The sequence below is a fragment of the Stegodyphus dumicola genome, chromosome 1, assembly GCF_044657685.1.
Source record: "Stegodyphus dumicola isolate Sdum_Otavi_A_Nest chromosome 1, ASM4465768v1".
In the NCBI taxonomy this organism is placed as follows: Eukaryota; Metazoa; Arthropoda; class Arachnida; order Araneae; family Eresidae; genus Stegodyphus; species Stegodyphus dumicola.
Genome location: NC_140768.1, coordinates 211,662,190 through 211,670,503, shown reverse-complemented (window position 1 = coordinate 211,670,503; position 8,314 = coordinate 211,662,190).

The following is an 8,314-nucleotide window of genomic DNA, read 5'->3' as shown; positions in this document are numbered from 1 at the left end:
CTCATATACAAAAATTCAAAGTTTAATGGCTCGGAACAGTAACAGATATTTGCACAGTACTCGCTGTTGTTAGTTAAGAATATTTCGTCGATTACTATAATTACCTTCTGTTATTGTTGTTGTCCTGTTCGTATTGCATGGAACAATGGTTGCCAAAACCTACTCCGAATCTCAAGTTGGACTTCTATTTTCCACCCCCAATTTTAAGGAAGAGCACCCCAGGGGGGGATCCGGGGTGCTCCTCCCACCCCTCTCCTCTCCCACCAATCCACACGAGAGGACTTTAGGCTCGCCGCATATTTAGAATGCCGCCATGCCGCACCGACACTATACATTTAAAAAATCCATCTCTTACCCGGGATTCGAACCCAGGCCCTTCGGTACCGTAGTAGGCTCCCCTAACCACTGGGCGACATTACCTTCCGTGTTAACAATAAAAGGGATAATTTATACTCAAGTGGTTTTCTTTATGTATTTCTGTGTAATGTGAATATAAGCCAGTCTCTTGGAAAGACACCCACCAAAGTATTTGATCCCTTGACCGCTTTGCCATAATCGAAACAATTCAATTCATTTCCTACACATTGTTAATAAAATATTAGGAAGTGGAAGAGTTAAACGCAGCTTCAAGACCATTCACATTGTTATTTAAATTAAGGTACCCGATTTAAAAAACAATAGATGAAGAAATTAAACATTCACATATTTAATAATAAAACTCAAAATTTATTTTTATGCATTTCAGTCAATTTTCAGTTAACATTTTAGCCTAGCTCATTGCCTTTTTTTTTTTTTTTTTTTTTTTGCTAGAATGTAAATTTTTTGCTAGCGTGATATTCAAATCAGGTAGAAAGAAGAAACTATTTAAAAATATTTTAGAGGGTAGGATCAGAGCGTGTTCTACCTGCTTGAAGACCACTTTGCTTTGATTCTCTTGCGACTAGTATTCTGCTACGTTGAGTTATTCTTGCCATTAGGCTTGTTAGGTCGAAACCAGCTTGCATGTTATTGTATTCGTGAAGCCGTTAGGCTAACTTACTTTCATTAGTTTTAATTAATGTATTGGCTTTGATTTAAGTCATAACTGTTGGCTTCTGAAAACACGAGTTGATGCTGTCTGTTAAACTTCATTTGAGTGAATAAAAGGGTCATTTATATCCTTTTCCTGTCTCCGTAATGTTTACGAGACATAGTGAAAAACTCACATATGGTCTTTTAGAGTTTTGGTATAGTTTTTACGCTACGTAAGGAAACCAAACTCTACAAGGTAAAAACTTCAGTTTCGTTATAGCCATTATGGCATACAGTAGCACACTTGCCATTAATGTTATAAGGTTATTGTTTAAATTAACCAATTACTTATAATTTGAAACTTTACCGTAATTTCTTCTTTACAATTCCTCACCAGAATGAAAATCGGTTAAACGATATTTAAACTGAGTTTTTTTTTTTTTTTTTTTTTTTTTTTTTTTTTTTTTTTTGTAATGTACTACAAGGCGTGTTTCTGCCTTTCGCAGGCATGTTACGTTACTTTCTTTAAGCTCTGATAAGTTTTAATTATTCTGTTATGCGTTATCGCTTCCGATATTTGCATTTGATTCGCTGGTTAGAATTTCTGTGCCAGCTAAAACTAAAATGAAATTGTTTAGTCTTTGACTGCTATTCTACGTTTTAAGTTGAATTTGACAGTTACGTTAGTTGTATACTTGTATCACCCTACGTTGTGGCTAATTTTGTTGCACAAGAACGTGCATTTACGTTCAAGGCTCTGTTTAAATAAAAGTGTTTAATCGGCATAGCGATAATTGGCTTTACATCTGTTAGGGGTTTTAGATATTTAACTTTTAGCTGAATAAAGAATATCCTGTAATGTTATATATTAATCTCATGGAAAGGTTTAATTTTGGAACAATACACTTCAGAAAGATTTATTAAAAAGTTTTATTATTTTTAGGACTGAAAGGAAGAATAACCATATTAAAAAGAATTTATGGAGAAGTTGTCTGCACTGTTTTCATCGAGTTACATTATGTATGTTTTGCTTCGCGGTATCTCGGTATGTATTTTAAAGCTGTTCTCGATTTAAATTTTGTCAATAAATTATTGAACTAAAAAATTACTAATATTAATTATACATAGTGATTGTTTGAATGTCGTGAACGGATCATGTTTTTATCCTACTTGTCCTACTTACGGAAATAATTACCTCTATAAATAAAAGGGGTCCTCTTCTAGATGAGCAATAATTAGCAGGAAATATAGGATCGCATTTCCCTCTGAGGGGCAGAAAATAGTAGAATTAGAATTAAGACATGAATTTACAACAGCGTTGGGAAAGCGATTAACGATACCGAAAGATGCACGACCTGATTAGTGATCAGAGAAAAACTCAAAGCATGTTCTCAAAGTGGCGACCACGAGTGTTGTTGCCCAGTTCACACCGACGAATGAATGACTGGAGCATTCTTTGGAAGGGTGTTGTATTAATTTTGTCTGTGGCAACAACGATTCTCGTATCGACACTTTCAGTCAAATCCGCAGGCATTTCGTACATTAAACATTCCATGTGCCCCCAGAAGAAAAAGTCCAGCTGATTGATGTCCGGTGAGCGAGGAGGTCCAGCAGCTGTCCGCCACGTCCCATCTATCGTGAAGTGATATTCTACGATAAAACAAAACCGACGCATTGAGATGATTAAGACTCTGCCAGACTATTTTAACAAAGAAGAAGAAAGTTACTTAAAGTAACGTATTTCTTAGATACTAAAATTTATATAAGAAATACGGCTAGAAAACTATGTAAGATATATGACTTTTATTACTGCGTTTTGTATTTTATTATTTTATTGCTATAAAGAAGGAATCTTAATATATTTATCATGATTTTTGAGAACCAATATAATTTAAAGTTCCTGAAATGTTCTTATAAGAGCAGAAGAAGGAGTCATACTCATAGCAGTAATTAAATTAAAAAAAATAGTAGAAAAAGGCTAATAGGAAATTTTATGCTTGAGCTCTCAAGTAAACTTCCTATACTTTACAGTTAATGGCCCCAAATAGTCACAATTAAGGGTAAACATAATTATAATTAATGGTTTAAGGTATCCTCAATCCATGGTGTAATATAGTCCTAATTCCTGTTTAACGAATATTCCCAGTTCATGATTTAATATAATCTCAATTTATGGTTTAATATATTCCTAACTCATGGTTCCAAATTCTACATTCATGGTTCAACGTATTGCCAATTTATGGGTCAACATGTTATCAAAGGTTTCAAACACTCAACTAATAATGGATCAATGTTTCACCGTCGTTTGGGCCTACCAGCGGCCGAGCGGTAAAGTCACTGAACACAGGTAGTTCGGTCCGAGGTTCGAATCCCGTGAACGGGCTGGCTGCATGGGCGTTTTCGTGGCTTTCCCCATGTGTAACGTGTATACGAGCCAGTTTGCCTTAGAAAGTCCTCCACGAAGGCAGAAGGCATTCCCCCCCTTAGGGAGATAGCCCTCGTATGCTTTGCCATAACTCAACACACCAACACCGTCTTTCGGTTGCAATATTTTTAGTACCATTACTTGGGAAAACTTTCAGCTAAATTTTTAACAGTGTATTTCAGATAACTGAGTACCTGTTTTTATGACAAGTTATAATTATCATGTTAACTTTCATTTTGATAAACAATTTTGAATATAGTTTCAGTCTTAGCTATAATATATTAGTTATTGATACATAAATTTTAATAATTACCCATTAAAAAAAAAAATATAGGGTACATGTTTTCAGGATTTCCTATGAAAGTTATTTGCAGGCTATTGTAATGTGAGGGATACGAAACTTTTCAAAAATGTTAAATATCAAGGAGAATACTGATTAGTAACGAAGAAAATACGAAAACAGTGAATTACTATTGTATTAATTTCATTTAAGATAAGCAAACGCCAGTTATTGAAAAAAATTATGAAATGATTTTATGCGGTCGTTAATTTAGAATTTATGAACATTTCTTTTCAATAAATAATTAAATAATAATTTTTAAAAATCATAAATTTTACCATAAATTATGATATCAGTTGACTATGATAAAAATTATTTCTTCGAACGGAAATGCTTTATAAAACGTAGTTCTTTTCAAAATTACCTTAAAATTCTCAACGTGCGTATACAGACGCGTTTGTAACATTTTCTTAAATTAATATCTCATATATCGAGGTTAAGAATCTTAGATCAAACACTAGATCGTGAGAATTTTTAAACTTCGAAATAGGAAACTAAATTACAATAATTTTGATAACTTTGCTTCTTGAGTTTACATTATGCAAGAAACAAACAAACGAACAAAATTGTTCCTGATAATTAGCGTCTTTTCCCAGATGAATCTGTTTTCCCGGATTTCCGTTTATTTTTGCGAATTTATATTGCCTGATTATACTTTAGGGTTACTCTTAGTTCTTTTAACCTATTAATCAAATTTTTGTTATCTTTCCTGAACTCCTCATCTTTCCTTCGCATTTCCTCCCCAGAACGTAGATTTAAAGTTAAGTGCGTATTAAAACGGGGTAATCTGGGAGTTTATTCAGAGCGTGTTTTCGCTAGCCAGCACACGTTTTGTTTCTGACCTTGCTGCTACGCCTTTTGGCCATTTGAATAATTACCACGCCTGTTAGGTCGTCAAGTCAATTTAGTTTAGCAGTAACTTAAAGTGCTAGCTCAGCACTACTCTTTTTAGACTTGGATTTATTGTGTTACAAATTCTTAGTTTCCACCACAAGTTGTCGGAGCGAGTGCACGTCCTTTCTGTTAATAGTTGAAAATACCAAAGGGTTATTTCCACCCTTCTTCTGTACTGGCATTATTTCAGGACTGCGAGAGAAGTTGCCTGTTCATTAGTAGGATCTAGATTAGTTTATGTGGGCAAAGAGAGTTAGATCCTATAAAACAATACATCCTCAAGAAATCGAGGAAACTTTAAATTTCCTTAAATTTATCTTTAATGAAAACTAATAATTTTTAATGGAGAAAAATGTGTTAAGTTATCTCTTTGTAATTGCGAGGGTGAAGCAAAACATTATACATTGACAATTAAGTAGAAATAGGCTGTATGTAACTTAGTTTCTAATTTAACTTTTTGTATTAGCATTCCATAATAACACGGCTACATTTCTGTATATTAGCACTCAAGATAATGATGAAAACTAGAGAGACAGTACCATTATTAACAGTTATCTACAGGAAAATTGGCGGAATACATTTTGGTTGGAAGAAAAGGATGGAAAACAAGTTCTAGAAGAAATAACAAACGAATTTATTACAATAGATGCATTTCATTATAGGTTCTTTTCTGGAAAAAAATCTGATGCGTGCACCACATGACTTCCTCGAGCGGAATATTAAATTAAACCCATTTTTCTTGCATTTCATTTAAACTTATTAGATTGAATTAAATCTATTCGTCGATAGCGTATAAATCACAACAGAATAAATGCACTCTTTAAAATTCACTATATTTGTTTACCATTGCGACACTCTTGCCCTAGGTTCACTTAACAGCGTTCCATTTCGTTCATTTTTTAACTCAGAATGCACAAAATTTATATCATCTTAAGAATTATCTAATCGATGCCACATGTTCTATTCAAATACTAAAATAAATCTAAAACGATGTATAAAAGAAATTAAGCAAAGAACAACAACAGCAACAAAAAAGAAACAGCTTTTCACAGACGATTCATTATTTCTCATTCAATTAATTCAGTTCTCATTTCGCTACAAGGTCAAAAATACATAAAAACTCAAGATGTCTAAATTAAAAATTATGAAGTAAATCTTAAACACTTATTTCCTCGAATAAATTCCAGAATGGATTAAGCATAATTTATTTCGCAATAATAAAAGAAGGGGTTAGCTTTGTTATTGCTTACTTTCTCTAGATTCGCAACAAATCTACTATTATTCTGTTGTTTCAAATGTAAACAAACAATGGCCGACATGGCAAAAATTATTAGGCTTAGCGGCACTTAAACAACTTTTAAGTTGTTGATAATTCTAAAAATATTGCATACAGATTTACTAAAGGTATAAACAACCTTAACCGGAAGAAAGAAACAACATAATTCAATCATTTTTAAAGCAGAATATGCACAATTTACAAACACATAAGAATAATAAAACTGAGATCACTGAGCCGAGTAACAAAGTATATATATATACTTTGTTATATATATATATATATATATATATATATATATACATATTTTTATACTTTTATTGAGGCCGATTGCAATCAATATACGAGGTGCACATATACATGTTATAGCAGTCCTATATACAAATTTTCAACTTTCTGAGGCTACTCGTTTTTGAGTTATGCGAGATACATACGTACATACGTACGTACGCACAGACGCCAAGAAAAATTCTCTTCAGAATTCATTTAATTTAGTTTTTAATTTTTTTTTGGTGGGAAAAGAGTCCTTTATCCTGTCCTTACGTACAGATGTCACGCAAAAACATCGTTAAATTGCATTCGATAGCGGTGAAAATGGATGTTTGAGTTGAAATATGATGCATGAATCTTTTCGCGATTATAATATTTCCTTTTTACTTCGTACAAGGAAGTAAAAAGAGCTAAATTATACAGGCAATTCCAAAGGATGAAAACTTTCGTCTGTATACGATACTGAAATAATAAAACATGTAATATTCGTTTTAAATGAATTTCACTTGCTTAGAAGCGAAATACGGGGTTTCCTTCTTTCCTATAATTTGTATGTTGGAATTTATAAAAAATAATGTCTTAAAAACTGTACTATATAATTTTCTTAGAATCCTCAAATGCAGTATACCCATGAATCTAAATGATTTTGGGTTTCCATAGTCTTAGATATCGCCTTAGAGTGGTAAGGTTTAATACCGATGTTTCTGTATAATTTGATAAATACAGGTCTAATTCATAGTTGGTAGCGATAAAAAATCATTCTCTATAATAATACGCCGTAGATTTTCCGAAATTACAAATTTATTACCGGTATTTGCGAGCACCGCTATTCCGAGAAATAAGGCGGAAAACTGCATGCAGCAGAAATAAAATTGCAGATCGTTTGATCATATTTCTATCACCAGAAAAAAGCTTTCTTTTAATTTGTTTACGTTTTAATAATTTTTTCGTTATTTTAAATAATGTAAAAGTATAATACAGTACAATAAGTATTCCAGTATCAGTATTCGGTACACAATTTGCGTTAAATGTGTTGTGAGCATCTAGTTTAAATGCATATCTGCAATAAATAAGACACCAGTTTTAAAAAATCTGCAAATTTGTTGCAAATGTAAAATGCAAGAGGTTTAAAAACTGTATTATAATTTTAGTTTATAGTTTTATTATTTTTAATGAATAACAAATTGTGTGCTATTTAATTTTAAATAGAAGAAAGCAGGTAAATATAGCGCTTATAAAAATAATTCTGTTTGTTTAATTTGAGAGCACTAAAAGCAAAAATAAAATTATGTACCTAATTTACATACCTAAAATTACATACCTAAATAAAATTATAAATTTATTACACATTTTAAATGAAAAAAATACAATAATACTTTTAAATTTATTATATTATGGTTTTAAATCTATAAAAGTATGTTCAGTTTAAGCTTAATTAAAAATAAGTAAATTATGTCATGCTATAGAAAACATTTTTTTTTAAATATGAGTGTAGTGAAAATAAAAATTAAATTATTTGTTTAAAGTCTGTGAAAATAAAAATTTATTTCATTGTATGCGTTGCAATTGAAGGGAAAGTAGATTTTGTGTTTAATTAAATAAAAAGTAAAGTCAACATTGAATTTTACGGGGCAAATATGTTTTGAGCTTTTTTTCTGTGTGTGTAATTGTATGCATTGTTTTATCAAAGTTTCGTTTTTGTTCTGCGTTGCCGTATTTGAGTATTGTTTGTGAAATTGCTCTCAGTTTTATTTGATTTTAATTTTACCAGAAAATTATTTATTTAAAGTTTCTTTCGCTTAACCATTAATTTATTTAAAGTTTTTTCACTTAACCATTAACTTAACCCAAACTTTAGATGACCGATAGCGAATAATCGCTAATTATAAATTTAACGACAGGGACAAGTTTAAACAAACCTTTTTATTAAATCAGAAAGTGAACATAAATGCGCAGCTCGTGCTTAAAATTTAGTCAACCACTTGTTACGATATAAGTTAAAGTCACAGTCAAATGTAAAATTTAAATTCGAGCATGCTTGTAGCTGAAGGCTACAAAAATCAATTTAACGCAAAGTTGGCTCACAAAAGTAACCGGT